Source organism: Salvelinus sp. IW2-2015, linkage group LG2 (assembly GCF_002910315.2).
Source record: "Salvelinus sp. IW2-2015 linkage group LG2, ASM291031v2, whole genome shotgun sequence".
NCBI lineage: Eukaryota > Metazoa > Chordata > Actinopteri > Salmoniformes > Salmonidae > Salvelinus > Salvelinus sp. IW2-2015.
The window spans coordinates 7,561,842-7,579,930 of NC_036839.1; the positions used below are offsets into that span (position 1 = coordinate 7,561,842).

General features: G+C 43.5%; 1 pseudogene; it reads left to right on the forward strand.

Moving 5' to 3' along the window:
• The first annotated feature begins 1,507 nt into the window (after positions 1 to 1,507).
• The window catches only part of LOC111972666 (histone deacetylase 4-like), a 143,298-nt pseudogene continuing 126,716 nt past the window's right edge, over positions 1,508 to 18,089 (forward strand).

Genomic DNA, 18,089 nt, shown 5'->3' on the forward strand with positions numbered 1-18,089 from the left:
GTCAGTGGGAGCAATTAGGTGTTATCAGTGGCATATGGCTGTGAAGCTGTGGTAAGAGTTTGACGTCAGGGACGCTAGAGGTCAGAGATAAGGTGACCTAATCACAGCCGTGTGTGTGTAGAGGCAGGGAAAAACAGGGCGTCAAGACGGTGATGGTGGGTGGTCAGAGTATTCAGCAAACTAGAATGTTGCAGAAAGCAATTTAAGGAATAGAGCTGGCATGATTCCCTAGTCTACGTGACAGACACTCATGTTGGTTCTTCACAGCACTTTTCTATCTGAAAGTTAGGACCTCGGAACTTCTACCCGGTTAGACAGGGGAAGAATGTTGTCCAACTATAGGTTTGTGTTTCCTGGGCCCATATTCATAAAGCATCTCAGAGCAGGAGTGCTGATCTAGGATCAGTTTTGCCTTTTAAATCATAACAAATAAGATTACATGGACAGGGACGACTGAGGAGAGGAGACTGGTAAGCATAGCAACATCCAACCAGAGGTGGCAATGGCATTAGCAACAACTGGCTTTTGACTGTGAAGAGACGTGCATGAACGGAAAACCAAACAAGAGGCATCCCAGTTAAGGGTTTGGCAAGTCTCTCCCTTCTCTCCGATCTCTCCATCAGCTAGTCCAGCGAATTAACTCATGACTGCTATAGAGGGATGGAGAGAGTTGCCGGAGAGAGGAAGGGATGAAGCGAGAGGGGGTGATGGTACAGTACGTACAGTTAGGGGGCTAGATGAGAGAGAAAGTGAGAACTTGCGGTAGACAGGGCTAGAGACATGGAGTAAGGGAGACATGTAGGAAGACAAAAGGAATATATAGAGACTGAGGGGGAGAGGCAAGGGATAGCTGGAGAGGGGATTTATAGATAGATGGAGAGAGAMGGAGAGAGGGAAATAAGGCAATCTAATTGCGGCGTCTCGCAGAGCCACTCGCCACAGTGACTTGCTAATCTGTAAATCTTCTGTAGAGCACTTTCCCTGTAGACCAGAGTCTACTGCAGACTGTCTGGACAGTGGCCACATAGCAGTCTGGAATCACACCCAACCCATGTGGACTTAATAAGAGAGGGATGGTGAAAGAGGGAGGGACGGAGAGAGAGAGAGAAGAGGATGAGAGAGCAAAAAAGAAAGGATATAGAGATGGATGACTAGGAGAGTGATGATGGAGAAATGGGCAACAGATGAAAAGGAGAGCATTGGGATGGAGGGATCCGAGGAGCGAGAGAGACGCAAATGAGGGAGGACAAGAAGACTGGCTAATGGGGTAGGAAAAGAGCTAGACTTAAACAGAAGGACAGAGCAAGGGCATGGAGTGAGGGATGAAAAGAGGGTGAAAGAGAAAGATTTGGAGTAGTACGAAAGGAGAAAGTATAAGTAAGAGGTGAAAAGAAGAGAGCAGAAGGAAGGAGGGAGGGCGAGAGATCCCCCCCCCCCCCTAGTAGGTCCGTCCTTTCTGTGAAAATCAACCTATTCCAGGAATGAGAGAGGGAGACGAGCGCACAAACATTCAGCATGTCTGAGACTGCCCTCTGATGTCACCAGCCCCGAGAGAGAGAGGGGAGGGGAGGGGACACAGCCGGAGAGCGAACCGAACACAGTGAGTGTGAGAAAACAGAGAGGTGGAGACTGAGAGCACTGTTCCGGTATCCGCTGTGGACTGAGGCTGTGTTTTACTGAGTGTGTTGTGTCAGCGGTGGAGAGTTGAGCTCCGGTTCAGTGAGGCTGCTCTAGCGATCGCGTTAGCAACACACCATCCGGAAAGCACGACTGATGGGTGAGAGGAGCTCTGCGCTGTACAGTGTGTGCCCACGCCTGTGTGTCTCTGTGTGCCTGTGTGCCTGTGTTTTCAAAAGTATGCCGTTTGGGGTTGTGAGAGTGTGTTGTTATAGCGGAGTATAGTGTTGGTGTGTGTCCATCGCATTTTGTGTGTGTGTGGGTGGACAGGCTGAGTAGACTCATGGTAGGGATGTCTTTTATCCCATGCTCCGCTCTGCAGCCTTGAGCGCCTCACACTCACTGGAGCAGATACCTACTACTGCCCGCTATGGGTCTCTCTGTGCGGGGGTGTGTGTTAGTGTGTCTGCGTGAAATCGAGAGTTTGTGTGTGTCTCTGTGTGTCTTTCTGTCTCTTTGTGTGTCTCACCATATGTAGTTCATTGCTCCTTGGTATCTATTTGTGTTAGCGTAACTTCTTAATATATTTGGCAATATGTGTGTCACATAATCTTGGAATTGTGACCGCATGGACTGGGAAGTGTGTGGTGGATTTAGTCTTGGTGTCTTGTGTTTTAAGGAATGCTCCTGTGTGTGTGTGTGTGTGTGTGTCTGTCTGTCTGCCCCGATGTTCCACTTCACTGTGTGCCCTGCACCACATGGAGAGGAAGAAAGCGTAGAGAGCGGATACTGGGAGAGAAAGAAAGGGAGAGGGAGATAGAGGAGCAGAACAGTGTGTGAAACAACCATATGGAAAGAAACAAAAGAGAGAGGGAAAAAAGACAGAGTGAAGGGATGAATAGATGTAGGCGAAGAAGGGGTGAAAGATGATATTGAGACTGTCTGAAAGAAGAGTGCAACACTGCTCATCCCTTGGCATTATGATGTAACCGTTTCGTCCGATGTTTTAAAAGCCTTATGTATTTTTGTCCTTTTACCTGTGTTTTTTTGCTCGCCCTGTGTGTTTTAGTATGTCCAGTCAACCCATTGCAAATTGTAAAGACTCTAAACAGTCTGTTAGCTGACTGGCAGATGGGCTGGGGTTGAGTGTGTGGTTAGGTTGGATTCAGTGTGTGGTTGAGTGACGTTTGGTGGAGTGTAGCGCTATCTGTCAAATAAGTGGCATACGTACAGTGCTATGTGATATGGTACAGTGATATGCTACAATGACAGAGAGCCGTAAGACTGAGCCATGCGTGTTTGACCGTGGATTTATCCACTGTGTGCGTAATCTCTGTAAGAGAGAGACAGATTGCTGTGTTTACATACCGTACATGAGATGGAGAGAGGTAGGGGTGGGCAGCAGAGGGAGGATAAGAAAAGTTAGAGGGGCGTAGAGAAGGGAGATGGCTTGAGAGGTGGGAGAGACCGAGAGAGTGAGAGAGAAAGAAGAAGACAAATATAACATGTATACATGCAAAGGACGACTCTCAGCCCCCTACCCTTTTTCCAACCACGCGCTCGCTTTTCCAACCACGCGCCCAACCCACTTACACCCCTGATTGGCTCGTCCACTCGTCCACTCGTCCACCCCCCCAAAGCACCTGCGTGAGTCATTGGCTCTGTGATACCATGTCAGGGGATTCCACACATGGTTGATCCCTAATCCCTACTGTGGCTGGATACCAGACCAATAGCTGCTATGGTTTACCCTGATCTATAAATAAATCAGACTTCCATGATCTTTCTCATGATCCGAGAGGCCTCTTGGAATAAGCACAGCTTGCCCTCTGTACTAGACCCTGCTGATCTAAGGTCAGTTTTTTGTCACTGTTTCTTAACGTAGTCACCTAGCCTAGTCTGATGTGATTCTTTCCTCTGTAGTACACCCTATAGTACTTGCATGCACACATACAGTGGCTTCGGAAAGTATTCAAACAACCTTACCTTTTCCACATTTTGTTACAATTATAATTTACAAGTGTCACGGCTGTGTGGAGAGACGGACCAAGGCGCAGCGTGCACTGAGTTCCACATCTTTATTTTTCTTGTGAAACTTACAGAACAAAAAGGAAACAAACAACGAACCGTAACATAAGCGGTGCAACAGGCACTAACTCAAAACAAGATCCCACAAAACACAGTGGGGAAATGGCTGCCTAAATATGATCCCCAATCAGAGACAACGATAAACAGCTGCCTCTGATTGGGAACCATACCAGGCCACCATAGAAATAAAACACCTAGATAGGAACACCCCCCCACCCCTAGTCACACCCCGACCTAATCAAAATAGAGAATAAAAAGGCTCTCTATGGTCAGGGCGTGACAAGAAGACTAAGATCACATTGTTATCTTTCCAAAAGTATTCTTATGCTTAATCATTTATTTTAAATAACATTCAGATGCAAACCCCATAATTGAGAAGTGTATACAAACAAAGGAACAGTAATGTGTGTCTCCTGTCCTTCATGAGGTCACCAAATGAAACAAACTCGACATGACTGTTCCTTAAGTGTTCACGGACCACTCCAACTGCTTGGAATACATAAATACTGTTCATTTATTCAATMTTTTGATGTCCAAGCGTCTCTCTGTGTTCCACAGTCAAATTCCAATCTCAAATACTAGAGCCCAGAAGCAGAGTATTTTATGACCGCCATAAAGCGGCCCCCTCCATTTTTGCGAGAGACAGAGGGTGCTGTAGAGCGGACCCACTGTAACCTGATCCTTCACATCTTCACAGGAGAGTTATGACACGTGTTAGCTAGCAAATAGATCCAAGTTGGCTAACCTTGAAATATAAATAGATCCAAGTTGGCTAACCTTGAAATATAGAAATATAACCTTGAAATATAATCACTAGCACGYGGGCTTGAGAGATTGTCATTATTAGTAAATGTGCATTATGCATGGTTCTAGTTACATTTGTAACAAAAAAGGGCATGTTCATAGATAGACATGAAAGMCAGATTAGTGATTATTGCAAAAAAAAGCAGGTTAAACTATTTTGATAAAATAATACAATAATTAGTGGGTCTTGTGGTTGTGGAAGGCTAATATTTAGCCTATGTATAACTCCACAAGCCCCGAATTCATTAGATTATTGCTGACTGTTTGAAATGCAGTATATTTGACCATTAATTGTAYAACAATGCTTATTAGAGAAAACATTTTTAAAAATTGAGATATACAGTACCAGTCAAAAGTTTGGACACACCTACTCATTCAAGGGTTTTTCTTTATKTGTACTATGTTATACATTGTAGAATAATAGTGAAGTAACCAAAAAAGTGTTAAACAAATACAATAATATTTTAGATTCTAGATAGCCACCCTTTGCCTTGATGACAGGTTTGCACACTCTTGGCATTCTCTCAAACAGCTTCATGAGGTAGTCGCCTGGAATGCATTTCAATTAACAGGTGTGCCTGGTTCAAAGTTAATTTGTGGAACACAACTGATTGGCTCAAACGCATTAAGATAGAAAGTAATTCTACAAATTAACTTTTAACCAGGCACACCTGTTAATTGAAATGCATTCCAGGTGACTACCCATGAAGCTGGTTGAGAGAATGCCAAGAGTGTGCAAAGCTGTCATCAAGCCAAAGGGTGGCTACTTTGAAAAATATGTTTATCGTGAAACGCCCATAAGTTTGAAAAAAATAAGATATGATTTTTAGGACATATCGCCCAGCCCTAGTCTAAACGCGACTTTTATAGATTGCTCTTTGTCCTGCCTATCTAGGAAGGAGGCTRGTATGTGTGCGATTTGGGTGTATGTTTTGTGTGTGAGGCTGAAGGAGCAGCTTGGAGTGTCTGTGTGAGTGTTTAATGCAGTGAGTGTGCACATATATTGGTGTGTGTGTGTATGTCTGTGTGTGCGGATGCATGCCTGCGTGTTCGGTTGCGTGTATGCCTTTCCCTAATACAGTCCTCCATACAATTCTCCACTTCCGTGTTAGGGTTTATCACAATAGTCTACAGTGGCCTTCTCCTCTCACTAATCTGCGACATTTTGAAAACACAGTCAGGTGAAAGCAATATGGAGGAAATGTACTCRTACTCCGTTTCCATCTTTCCAGTTCTTTTATGCCAATTCCACGAAAGTAAAAAAAGGTTACTAGAAAACGACACCACTCTGCACTATCAAGACGCGGCCCGTTAGCTAGCTAGCTTGCTTCGCTAACCCAATCCCAAAGACTCTAGCTAGCCTGTATAAATCAAATCAAATTGTACTTGTCACATGCGCCAAATACAACAGGTGTAGACCTTACAGTTAAATGCTTAGTTACAAGCCCTTTACCAACAGTGCAGTTAAGAAAAAWWCCTAAAACAAAAAKAAATAAAAGTAATAAATAATTRAAGAGCAGYAGTAAAAAACAATAGCGAGGCTATATACAGGGGCTACCGGCASAGAGTCAATGTGCGGGGGCACCGGTTAGTCGAGGGTAATTGAGGTAATATGTACATGTAGGTAGAGTTATAGCGCTCTTTGGTATGTGGTTGTCGGGTTGGCCCCTGAGTGCTCTGGTTGTTTAGCAGTGATTACACTGGCTCTCTCTGCGGCTCTCGCTGGCCCTTACAGCGGGAGGATGAGTGGCTGTAATTGGGTATTCATTCCCTGGTCCCATGGCATTAGCACTGCCAGCCATTGATTGCCGTGGCGCTCCTCTACTGCACTTGTATTAATGGGATGAGTTTGGATGGAGCCAGCCAACCACTGCCAGTCGTAACACGGACACTCGTCTCCAACAGAACGGCTGTATTTGTCTGCTTTACTCTGCTTTATGGGTTGGAATAGAGAGGGAGTTGTGTGTGCGTGTTTGTGTGTGTGTGTGTGTGTGTGGACGTCTGTGTGTGAGTGTGTGTAGATCCTGGCCTGGAAACTGCAGGCCACAGGTTGGAAGAAGTGATGGAGCACGTGGCTCCTGTAAACCACAGTTGAGTATCAAGGGTGAGATGCAGTGTAGTTCTAATGTGATAGTCTGTGCATAAAATACGTATTTACAGTATAACTGACAAGAGGGACAGTGTGTGGAAGGAAATGAGATATAATCTAGCTGACCTGGGCCTGTTGAGATACTTTTAAAATACACCTTCCTTCCTTCCTTGAAGTAATCACAGATCTTACAAGGTTGGATTGGTGAAAGGAAACGTTCCATTACAAATCTAAAGGTATTCAACAAGGCCCTGGTGCCCAACATATAAGGTGGAAAATGAGGCCAAGAGTCTACTGATGCCCGGCACTTTAACAAGGGTGGCAGATAGCCTAGCGGTTAGAGAGGCTAGCCAGCGACCGGAGGGTTGCTAATTCGAATCCCATGTCCGATGGGAAGATCTGTCGGGAAGTGAGCTGGCAACTGGAGGGTTTCTTCAGGAGGCTGAAGAAATTTGGCTTGTCACCAAAAACACTCACAAACTTTTACAGGTGCACAATCGAGAGCATCCTGTCGGGCTGTATCACCGCCTGGTACGGCAACTGCTCCACCCACAACCGCAAGGCTCTCCAGATGGTAGTGAGGTCTGCACAACGCATCACCGGGGGCAAACTTCCATGCCCTCCAGGACACCTACACCCCCCGATGTCACAGGAAGGCCAAAAAGATCATCAAGGACCACAACCACCCGAGCCAATGCCTGTTCATCCCGCTATCATCCAGAAGGCGAGGTCAGTACAAGTGCATCAAAGCTGGGACCGAGAGACTGAAAAACAGCTTCTATCTCAAGGCCATCAGACTGTTAAACAGCCGTCACTAACATTGAGTGGCTGCTGCCAACATACTGACTCAAATCTCCAGCCACTTTAATAATTAAAAATTGGATGTAATAAATGTATCACTAGTCACTTTACAATGCCACTTTATATAATGTTTACATACCCTACATTACTCATCTAAATGTATATACTGTACTCTATACCATCTACTGCATCTTGCCTATGCCGTTTGGCCATCGCTCATCCATATATTTATATGTACATATTCTTATTCATTCCTTTACACTTGTGTGTATACGGTAGTTGTTGTGATTGTTAGATTACTTGTTAGATATTACTGCATGGTCGGAACTAGAAGCACAAGCATTTCGCTACACTCGCATTAACATCTGCTAACCATGTGTATGTGACCAATAACATTTGATTTGATTTGATCAACTCTTCGATGCCATCCCCTGCCGTTGTGCCCTTGAGACTCCCACAACAACAGCTCCCCGGGTGTCCAGTGTGGCAGCCCACTCCAAAATCTGTATGTGTGTCTTTCGGTTGGGTTAAAAGCGGAAGTAAAATTTTGTWTGCAATTGACCAATAAAGTGATCTTTATCTTCATGGAAAGTATAGTCGTAGTCATCCTGCAGAAACCAAACAAGTCAATGTTGTTTCCCAGACGTGGGATTTGGCTTTTCGGGTGTCCGTGTGATTGTGTGTGACTGCATCCCAGGTGTGATGCCCGAGGGGAACTGCAGGTGTCAGAACAATCTGACAGCTTTGATTGACTCTTCTGCAATGTGACACTTAAAGAAACAGGCACTGATGTGCAGAGCCACTGGAGACTGGGGTTCAATCCCCTGTGTCCAACTTTCCTACTGAGACCGGGGTTCCTACTGTTCTCCCACTTGCCAACTTTCGAAATAAAGTGTAAATAAACTAGGGTACCAGTGAGGATATCCTGCGGTGGAACATTTTTGTACAGCTGTTGATAAGTTATTGATAATAATTAGCCACATTTTTTTTCATGTCATTGCATTAAGATATAACAAAGGAATATGGCTACATTCAATACAATGTTTTAATAATCCTTTCTTATGGTAGGTGTATTCACGGATTTGTCCAAAATCGTGTGACATAAAACACTAGTTTTCTTTCCTGGCAGTGTTGTTTGTTGTTATATCATGTGTTAAGCATTAACCAGTTAAATTAGACATTGAACTTGAACCCTGTAAGAATCCTGGTTCTTGCTGTCGGACAGTTTATTGTAATGAGATCTCGGGAAATGCACTGTTTAACATACCAGTTAATGTCTCCTTATGTTACAGCGTGGAAACAGTTTTCATGGGCACACAAATCAAAAATAATGTATGTGATTAAAAAATGGAATGCTTCTAACCCGGAAGAGTCACCTTAACTTGATACTTACAACCAAAATAAAAACTGTCATCAATGTAATTCTTCAATAGTTATGCATAATACTTGYTGGATGCGCATTTGCTGTCCAGCTGTTTAATTACGTTGTGATGGTCATGTGACAAACAGTTGTGATACAGCACACAAATGCAACAACAGCCAAAGTGCTAGAAAACCAGTGTTCAAGAGGAATGTCCAGAATATTTTCTTGTCTCATTCGTTACTCCAGTGAAGACAGTTGTGCCATGGTCCATTTTGGATCTAATATCCAGCGGTGTGTGGTGAGGTCAGTGGCTGGGTAGGCACTGGCTATTATCAAAGCCAGATTTACTTYACAAATTAACCTTGATGAAGCCCAAGTTCACCATACAACAGATAGGCCAATAAACTGAAATTGACAAACGATGTTCACCAAATGTAAATACCAATGTAGCCAAGATACACAAGCGATAGCTTCCGATGGCGGCATATTTCATAAATCATATCATCCTCCAAAATGACACACTGCTCAACTCAGCTCAGCCATAGACTGATGTAGCCTTCATCCACAGTTACAACCAATTGGTGGCAATGAAATGGCCACCTTTCATCTGAATACTTTGCAACGCAAACCCTATAACCGTTCACATTGGATTTACAATTCTTCCAATGAACAGGCGCAAACACCACACACAATAATAATAATAATAATATTATTATGTGACACTATTACACATATTTTGTGTATAATAAATACGCTTCTAACTACATTTCCATATTAATAATCAACATGACTTAAAAATGCAGTTGAAACATCAAAAAGTGTCTAATTAAAACAAAATTCTAGCTTGATAAATAAAATGCATCACAGGAATGTTGTCTATTCTCATGTTCGTTCAACACTAGTCTAACCCTGGCTGGATGTCCTTTGGGTGGTGGACCATTCTTGATACACATGGGAAACTGTTGAGCATGAAAAACACAGCAGCGTTGCAGTTCTTGACACAAACCGTTGTGCCTAGCACCTACTACCATACCCTGTTCAAAGGCACTTCAATCTTTTGTCTTCTCCATTCACCCTCTGAATGGCACACATACCCAATCCTTGTCTCAATTGTCTCAAGGCTTAAAAATCCTTTAACCTGTCYCGTTCCCTTCATCGACACTGATAGAAGTGGATTTAACAAGTGACGTCAATAAGGGATCATAGCTTACACCTGGATTCACCAAGCAGGTGTTCTTAATATACTCTGTGTATATGTTGCCAAATAAGACTAAATAAACCTTTGCTCACCAGAATAATGTCATACATTGATAGAAGGATCTAGTTGACATCGGTAACGTTTTCCCTGTCATTTCTGCTTCTTTCGTGGAGCAAAGACTTTTATGGACCGGGTATCAAATGCAATTACCCCCCACAAAAAAAACAGGAATGATTTTCTGTGCAAAATCTGACCGGTTGTTAGGAAATAGAAAGCTGTGAAAACGATCCAACATGTTTCTGATAAGATTTCAGTTTGGCTCGGATGCATATTTTATGTGGTTGAAATACTATCAGCTTTCTATGATGCTGATAAAGACCACACCTTTACAGACATTCGCATTCTCTTAAGATGTGAAAGAAAGAAATCCTATACTGAAGAAAAATATAAACACATCATGCAACAATTTCATTGATTTTAACATTGATTTTACAGTTCATATAAGGAAATCAGTCAATTGAAATAAATTCATKAGGCCCTAATCTATGGATTTCACATGACTGGGAATACAGATATGCATCTGCTGGTCAGAGAAACCTTTAAAAAATGGGCCTCGCAATGGGCCTCAGGATCTCCTCACGGTATTTGTGTGCATTTAAATTGCCATCGATAAACCTCAATTGTGTTCGTTGTCCGTAGCTTATGCCTGCCCTGCCCTGCCCATACCATAACCCAAACGCCATCATGGGGCACTCTGTTCACAATGTTTACATCAGCAAACCGCTCACCAACAAAACGCCATACACGTGGTCTAGGGTTGTGAGGCTTGTTGGACGTACTGCCAAATTCTCTAAAACGACATATGGTAGAGRAACTTATATAAAATTCTCTGGCAACAGCTCTGGTGGACATTCCTGCAGTCAGCATGCCAATTGCACRCTCCCTCAAAGCTTGAGTAATCTGTAGTATTGTGTTGTGTGACAATTGCACATTTTAGAGTGGCCTTTTATTGTCCCCAGCACAAGGTGCATCTGTGTAATGATCATGCTGTTTAGTCAGCTTCTTGATATGCCACACCTGTCAGGTGAATGGATTATCTTGGCAAAGGAGAAAGGCTCACTAACAGAGATGTAAACWAATTTGTGCACAAAAGTTGAGAGAAATACGTTTTTTGTGCGTATGGAACACTTCTGTGATCTTTTATTTCAGGTCATGAAACATGGGACCAACAYTTTACATGTTGCGTTTCTAGTTTTGTTCAGTGTATTTCTCTGCTCCTGTTCAAGTCGAAATGTAGCCTACATTTGGTGGATCATTTTACTGCAAGAAATTATTCATTCTGCAGGAGTTAATATGAAGGCTAATGTGAAAGGCTATAGATTTCAGATTGTCCAGATTTCAGTTTCCATTTAACCCATCTGAACAGTAGGCTACAGTTCCCTTGACGTGCCATAGGCCTATTTGAAGTCTCCGTCTTGTGACTGTCAAATTTGTATATCGCCTCACAATCATCACATATATCATCCTCTTTTACCACTTCACCAAATCTTTCCCAAATGTTACTTTTTTGGCCCTCCTTTTTATTTTCAACTCTCAATCTTCTAACTTTTCTCTTATTGAATTAAACTATTTTTGCCTCTGTGCTCGACATTCATTTTTTCTGATTTGCCTGTAGGTTATTTGACGTGCATACAGTTAGGCCATAGGCTTACGCAGTAATGCTAGATAGCCTAAAATAATGAAGGAAAAAACTCAAGATTTTTAGCCTATAGATATAAATTACACAAGAATGATACATTTAGACCAATGTTTTTTTAAAAGGTATTTGATTTCTCTTCGTTCAACCTGCCCGCCACCCACCCGCCTTTCATCCACACAATATTTAATRATCCGAAACCCTCCCGCCCCACGGATATAAGCGAAGCCAATGGGCAACCAGCCTCYGAATGCTACCAGACAGACTTGACCAGACGGAAGGTCAGAGGTCAAGATGGGTTTGTCGGTCAGTGGGACAGATCTCTATACAGTAGGGCTCCAAAAATGCTGACACACACCATCCCCACTGCGACTGTAGTCTGTTTTCGCCCCACTCTTCTCTCCATGCCGCCCTAAGGGAGGTATAGTGTTGCAACCCCGTGCTGAAATCCGCACCGTGCCAAAGAGGCCATTGGCCATCTCAGCAATACTCCACAACTGTGCCTCCCTGTGATTGGTCTTTTGGGAGGCCAATGCACCTCTGATAGTCCAGACTCACTGCTCTTGTTTTGTTGCACAGGGTATCTCGTTAACTGGCATCGGTCTTGGGACCGAGCCAGGTGGCACTCCTCATAGTAGAAATCGATTAGAGAGAGAGCCTGATATTCTATACCTTGGTGTTTCTTCTCTCACTATGGACCCAAAAATAGAGCTGAAAGTATCCACATGAAATCCCAGGAGTTTGTGCCTGTTTGTGTGTATGAAGCTTGAGTGATTCTGCTCATTTATATCCATTATGTGCATGTCTTGATGTAATACTGCTGTTTTAGAAACTTCTCTCTTCTAAGCTCAATGTTTTTCCACAGTATATCAGAATTTAAAGCGCCAGGGAAACTAAACCTGCAGACATGCAACCACTGGTAAGCTCTGTGTGAAAACAAGTCAGTGGGAGAATCTTAATTGTAATTTCCTTGATTCCTCGCGTCTTCTATCCTCACCGCCTTCTCAAAACCCATTGGAAAATGTTTTTTTTTTACCTTTAATTTATCACATGTACAGTACCAGTCAAAAGTTTGGACACACTTACTCATTCAATGGTTTTTCTTTATTTTTACTATTTTCTACATTGTAGAATAATAGTGAAAACATCAAAACTATAAAATAACACATATGGAATCATGTAGTAACCAAAAAAGTGTTAAACAAATTAAAATATATTTGTTGTGACAAGGTAGGGGTGGTATACAGAAGATTTGGTAAAATATAAAGTCCATATTATGACAACAACAGCTCAAATAAGCAAAGAGAAACAACAGTCCGTTATTACTTTAAGTCATGATGGTCAGTCAATCTGGAACATTTCARTACTTTGAAAGTTTATTCAAGTGCAGTCGCAAAAACCATCAAGCGCTATGAAGAAACTGGCTCTCATGTGGACTGCCACAGGAAAGGAAGACCCAGAGTTACCTCTGCTGCAGAGGATAAGTTCATTAGAGTACCAGCCTCAGAAATCGCAGCCCAAATAAATGTAAGTAATAGACATCTCAACATGAACTGTTCAGAGGAGGTCGAATTGCTGCAACGAAACCACTACTAAAGGACACCAATAATAAGAAGAGACTTGTTTGAGCCGAGAAACACGAGCAATGGACATTAGATCTGGTTTGCGCTGAGTGGGAATATCATTTGTTTTTCAACAGGACAATGACCCAACACCCATCCAGGCTGTGTACATTTACATTTACATTTAAGTCATTTAGCAGACGCTCTTATCCAGAGCGACTTACAAATTGGAAAGTTCATACATATTCATCCTGGTCCCCCCCGTGGGGAATGAACCCACAACCCTGGCGTTGCAAGCGCCATGCTCTACCAACTGAGCCACACGGGACACAAGGGCAATTTGACCAAGAAGGAGAGTGATGGAGTTCTGCATCAGATGACCTATCCTATAGAAAATATGTGGGCAGAACTGAAAAAGCRTGTGCGAGCAAGGAGGCCTACAAACCTGACTGAGTTACACCAGCTCTGTCAGGAGGAATGGGCCAACATTCACCCAACTTATTCTGACCATAGTTCTTGTGTGTTGTGCTTGTTTTAGTGTTGGTCAGGACGTGAGCTGGGTGGGCATTCTATGTTGTGTGTCTAGTTTGTCTGTTTCTATGTTTGGCCTAATATGGTTCTCAATCAGAGGCAGGTGTTGTGTGTTGTCTCTGATTGGGAATCATATTTAGGTGGCTTGTTTTGTGTTTGGATTTTGTGGGTGGTTGTTTCCTGTCTTTGTGTTTTCTCTGCACCAGATAGGGCTGTATCGGTTTGCCACATTTGTTATTTTGTATTGTGTTAAGTGTTCACGTTATTTCGTAATTAAACATGTTGAGCACTGGCTACGCTGCGTGTTGGTCCGATCCCTGCTACACCTTCTCTTCTCGTGAGGAGGAGGAAGGCTGCCGTTACAGTGGGAAACTTGTGGAAGGCTACCCAAAATGTTTGACCCAAGTTAAACACTTTAAAGGCAATGCTACCAAATACTAATTGAGTGTATGTAAACTTCTGACCCACTGGGAATGTGATTAAAGAAATCAAATCTGAAATAAGTCATTCTCTCTGCTATTATTCTGACATTTCACATTCTCAAAATAAAGTGGTGAYCCTAACGGACCTAAGACAGGGAATCCTTCCTTGGATTAAATGTCAGGAATTGTGAAAAACTGAGTTTAAATGTATTTGGCTAAGGTGTATGTAAACTTCCGACTTCAACTGTATATATATACGTGTGAACGGTTCATGTGAACGGTTCTTCAGCTGGACCACACCAACCTGTTGGGAGTGCACCTGGGAATGGAGAAGACCCGGAAATGGATCACCGCCCGGTTCCACCGGCCTGGGATGAGGAGGGCCGTGGAAGACTATTGTCGCAGCTGTCCGGAKTGTCAAATCACTGCCCTAAAAGTACACTTCCGAAACCCGCTGGTCCCCCTAACGATCACTGGGGTGCCCTTTGAACGCATTGCCATGGACATAGTGAGACCCCTGGTAAAAACGGCACGAGGACACCGGTACATCTTGGTAATAGTAGATTATGCCACCTTGTATCCTGAGGCCATTCCCCTACGGGCGGTGGTCTCCAAGGGATTCGCCCGGGAGCTGTTCCACCTCTTTAGCCGGATGGGCATCCCGAACGAGATCCTGACAGACCAAGGTACTGAGTTCATGTACCACCTAATGAAAGATTTGTGTGCTCTCTGCAGATCAAGCAATCTTTCACCAGCAGACGAATGGGTCGTGGAGTGGTTCAATAAAACAAATGCTGCGGAAGGTCATCGAGCAGGACGGGAAGAACTGGGACCAGCTACTACCCCACCTAATGTTCTCGTTCCGAGAAGTGCCCCAGTCATCCACCGGGTTTTCCCCTTTCAAACTCCTCTACGGGAGGAGGCCACGTGACCTACTGGACCTCGCTAAGGAGGTGTGGGAACCCCGGGAGATGAGACGATGAGGGTGCGGATGACAGCCRTATGGCCGGTGGCCAAATCGGATCCTCGAGGCCCGAAGGAAGGCCATGAAGCAGGAAGTGGAGGCTATGCTGAGGATGGGGGTTATCGAAGAATCCCACAGCGCAGGTTGCAGCCCCATCGTGTTGGAGCACAAACCGGACGGTAGTCTGTTCTTCTGTAATGATTTCCGGGGAAGGCCCGGTACATCAGCACCCTTGAMCTGACCAAAGGATATTGGTAGCTCGGTTTTATTCCCCACAGGATACAGCAAGACTTCAGAGCCCAGAAGATGGTATCCCGGAGGAGGACTCCTGGAGGAGACCTATTATTTTCTATTTGTTTATTATTTATTAAACACCCTTGAAACCAAGCTAATACAATTGTGTCCGTGTCTGATCTGTCTAAACGTCTTGACCAAACTCCCTGGTCTGCCACTATATATATATATATATATACACACACAGATAGATAGATAGATATATACAGTGGGGAGAACAAGTATTTGATACACTGCCGATTTTGCAGGTTTTCCTACTTACAACGCATGTAGAGGTCTGTAATTTTTATCATAGGTACACTTCAACTGTGAGAGACGGAATCTAAAACAAAAATCCAGAAAATCCCATTGTATAATTTTTAAGTAATTAATTTGGGCATTTTATTGGCATGACATAAGATTTGATACATCAGAAAAGAAGATCTTAATATTTGGTACAGAAACCTCTGTTTGCAAATACACAGATCAAACGTTTCCTGTAGTTCTTGACAGGTTTGCACACACTGCAGCAGGGATTTCTGCCCACTCCTCCATACAGACCTTCTCAGAGATCCTTCAGGTTTCGGTGCTGGCGCTGGGCAATACGGACTTTCAGCTCCCTCCAAAAGTTTTTCTATTGGTTCAGGTCTGGAGACTGGCTAGGCCACTCCAGGACCTTGAGATGTTTCTTACGGAGCCACTCCTTAGTTGCCCTGGCTGTTGTGTTTTGGGTTGTTGTCATGCTGGAAGACCCAGCCACGACCCATCTTCAATGTTCTTACTGAGGGAAGGAGGTTGTTGGCCAAGATCTCGCGATACATGGCCCAATCCATCCTCCCCTCAATACGGTGCAGTCGTCCTGTCCCCTTTGCAGAAAAGCATCCCCAAAGAATGATGTTTCCACCTCCATGCTTCACGGTTGGGATGGTGTTCTTGGGGTTGTACTCATCCTTCTTCTTCCTCCAAACACGGCGAGTGGAGTTTAGACCAAAAAGCTCTATTTTTGTCTCATCAGACACATGACCTTCTCCCATTCCTCCTCTGGATCATCCAGATGGTCATTGGCAAACTTCAGACGGGCCTGGACATGCGCTGGCTTGAGCAGGGGGTCCTTGCGTGCACTGCGGATTTTATCCATGACGGCTAGTGTGTTACTAATGTTTTCTTTGAGACTGTGGTCCCAGCTCTCTTCAGGTCATTGGGCAGGCTCTGCCATGTGTTCTGGGCTGATCCCTAACCTTCCTCATGATCATATGATGCCCCACGAGGTGAGTCTTGCATGGAGCCCCAGACCGAGGGTGATTGACCGTCATCTTGAACTTCTTCCATTTTCTAATAATTGCGCCAACAGTTGTTGCCTTCTCACCAAGCTGCTTGCCTATTGTCCTGTGCCCATCCCAGCCTTGTGCAGGTCTACAATTTTATCCCTGATGTCCTTACACAGCTCTCTGGTCTTGGCCATTGTGGAGAGGTTGGCGTCTGTTTGATTGAGTGTGTGGACAGGTGTCTTTTATACAGGTAACGAGTTCAAACAGGTGCAGTTAATACAGGTATGAGTGGAGAACAGGAGGGCTTCTTAAAGAAAACTACAGGTCTGTGAGAGCCGGAATCTCTACTGGTTGGTAGGTGATCAAATACTTATGTCATGCAATAAAAATGCAAATTAATTACTTAAAAATTATACAATGTGATTTTCTGGATTTTTGTTTAAGATTCCGTCTCTCACAGTTGAAGTGTACCTATGATAAAAATTACAGACCTCTACTGCTTTGTAAGTAGGACAACTTGCAAAATCGGCAGTGTATCAAATACTTGTTCTCCCCTGTATATATCACAGATAGATAGATAGATAGATAGATAGATAGATTAGATAAGATAGATAGATAGATAGATAGATAGATAGATAGATAGATAGATAGATAGATAGATAGATAGACTAACGTTCAAAAAGTTTGGGGTCAATTCGAAATGACTTTGTTTTTGAAAGAAAAGCAAATGTTTGGTCCATTTAAAATAACATCAAATTGATCAGAAATACAGTGTAGACATTGTTATTGTTGTAAATTACTATTGTAGCTGGAAATTTTCTGGAATATTTACAAGGGCGTACAGAGGTCCATTATCAGCACCCCATCCCCACTCTGTGTTCTAATGGCATGTTGTGTTAGCTAATCCAAGTTTATCATTTTAAAAGGCTGATTGATCATTAGAAAATCCTTTTGCAATTATGTTAGCACAGCTGAAAACTGTTGTCCTGATTAAAGAAGCAGTAAAACTGGCCTTCTTTAGACTAGTTGAGTATCTGGAGCATCAGCATTTGTGGGTTTGATTACAGGCTCAAAACGGCCAGAAACAAAGAGATGTCTTCTGAAACTCATCRGTCTATTATTGTTTTGAGAAATGAAGGCTATTCCATGCGAGAAATTGTCAAGAAACTGAAGATCTGATACAACGCTGTGTACTACTCCCTTCACAGAACAGCGCAAACTGTCTCTAACCAGAATAGAAAGAGGAGTGGGGGTGCCCGGTGCACAACTGAGCAAGAGGACAAGTACATTAGAGTGTCTAGTTTGAGAAACAGACGCCTCGCAAGTCCTCAACTGGCAGCTTCATTAAGTAGCACCCGCAAAACACCAGTCTCAACGTCAAAAGTGAAGAGGTGACTCCGGGATGCTGGCCTT